Consider the following 2,500-nt stretch of genomic DNA (forward strand, 5'->3'; position numbering starts at 1 on the left):
TTTTTCACGGAGAGACCCCGTGAAACGCTAGAAGTGGGCGGGGATGTCTCTCTTGTGGCTCACGGGGCTGTTAGGGTGGCACAGAAATCCCTCGGAATGGGAAAACGGGTCATTTTCGTGTCGCCACATTGCATACGAACCGCATGAAACTTCCAGAGGCATTTGCAGCAGGAATGCATGTGCACTCAAAAAAGTGAATATTTCTCACGGATAGACCCCGTGATACGCTAGAAATTGGCGGGGATGTCTCTCTTGTGGCTCACGGGGCTGTTAGGGTGGCACAGAAATCCCTCGGAATGGGAAAACGGGTCATTTTCGTGTCGCCACATTGCATGCGAACCGCATGCAACTTCCAGAGGCATTTGCAGCAGAAATGCATGTGCAGTCAAAAAAAAATTGATATTTTTCACGGATAGACCCCGTGAAACGCTAGAAATTGGCGGGGATGTGTCTCTTGTGGCTCACGGGGCTGTTCGGGTCGCACAGAAATCCCTGGGAATGGGAAAACGGGTCATTTTCGTGTTGCCACATTGCGTACGAACCGCATGAAACTTCCAGAGGCATTTGCAGCAGGAATGCATGTGCACTCAAAAACTTCTATATGTTTCACGGATAGACCCCGTGAAACGCTAGAAATTGGCGGGGATGTGTCTCTTGTGGCTCACGGGGCTGTTAGGGTGGCACAGAACTCCCTCGGAATGGGAAAAGGGGTCATTTTCGTGTTGCCACATTGCATAGGAACGCCATGAAACTTCCAGAGGCATTTGCAGCAGAAAGGCACGTGCACTCAAAAATTTTAATATTTTTCACGCATAGACCCCGTCAAACGCTAGAAGTTGGCGGGGATGTCTCTCTTGTGGCTCACGGGGCTGTTAGGGTCGCACAGAAATGCCTCGGAATGGGAAAACGGGTCATTTTTGTGTGGCCACATTGCATAGGAACGGCATGAAACTTCCAGAGGCATTTGCAGCAGGAATGCATGTGCACTCAAAAACGTCTATATTTTTCACGGATAGACCCCGTGAAACGCTATAAATTGGCGGGGATGTCTCTCTTGTGGCTCACGGGCGCTGTTAGTTAGGGTCGCACAGAAATCCCTCGGAATGGGAAAAGGGGTCATTTTCGTGTTGCCACATTGCGTACGAACGGCATGAAACTTCCAGAGGCATCTGCAGCAGAAATGCATGTGCACTCAAAAACGTCTATATTTTTCACGGATAGACCCCGTGAAACGCTAGAAATTGGCGGGGATGTGTCTCTTGTGGCTCACGGGGCTGTTAGGGTCGCACAGAAATCCCTCGGAATGGGAAAACGGGTCATTTTCGTGTTGCCACAATTGGCATACGAACGGCATGAAACTTCCAGAGGCATTTGCAGCAGAAATGCATGTGCACTCAAAAACGTGAATATTTTTTCACGGATAGACCCCGTCAAACGCTCGAATTTGGCGGGGATGTTTCTCTTGTGGGTCACGGGGCTGTTCGGCTCGCACAGAACTCCCTTGGTCCACCTGATTCGTGCATACAGGCAGCAACTAAAACTCTGTAAACCTGCTGTGAGGACATCTAAACAGTGGACCAGTGAGGCTGTGGAAGATTTGCGGGCGTGCTTAGACTGTACTGACTGGGATATGTTCACGACTGCTACCAATAGTCTGGATGAACTCACAGAGGCTGTGTACATCAGCTTCTGTGAGGACTGCTGTATCCCAACACGTACCAGGGTGAACTTTAACAACAACAAGCCCTGGTTCTCAGCAAAGCTCAAAAGGTTGAGGTTGGAGAAGGAGGAAGCGTTTAGGAGTGGGGATAGAGACAGATTCAAGGAGTCGAAGAACAGGTTTAGCAAAGCGGTGAGAGAGGCTAAACGACTGTACTCAGAGACACTAAAACACCAGTTCTCTACTAACGACGCTGCTTCTGTCTGCCAAAGGGCTCAGGCACATCACCAACTACAAACCCAGAGCGCCCCACACCACTAACGACTCCCGCCTAGCCAACGACCTGAACGAGTTCTATCGTAGATTTGAAAGACAATTGGACTGTCCTGAACCACCCCTTCCCACCCAAGAGGCCCCATCCCCCACCCATACTACAGAAACGACTCTCTCCTTTCAGGAGGGAGAAGTTAATGGGCTTTTCAAGAGGCAGAATCCACGCAAAGCAGCCGGGCCGGACTCTGTCTCTCCAGCCACCCTCAGGCACTGCGCTGACCAGCTGTCTCCGGTGTTCACCAACATCTTTAACACCTCCCTGGAGACATGCCATGTACCAGCCTGTCTCAAGTCCTCCACCATCATCGCTGTGCCCAAAAAGCTAAGGCCAACAGGACTAAATGATTACAGACCGGTCGCCCTTACATCTGTGGTAATGAAGTCTTTTGAGCGCCTGCTCCTGGCACACCTCAAAGCCATCACAGACCCTCTCCTGGACCCCCTTCAGTTTGCCTACAGAGCCAACAGGTCTGTGGACGACGCAGTTAACATGGCCCTCCACTTCAC

The sequence above is a fragment of the Petromyzon marinus genome, unplaced genomic scaffold (assembly GCF_048934315.1).
Source record: "Petromyzon marinus isolate PM22_M1 ecotype Great Lakes invasive population unplaced genomic scaffold, UKy_Petmar_22M1.pri1.0 PM_G_Scaffold_40, whole genome shotgun sequence".
NCBI lineage: Eukaryota > Metazoa > Chordata > Hyperoartia > Petromyzontiformes > Petromyzontidae > Petromyzon > Petromyzon marinus.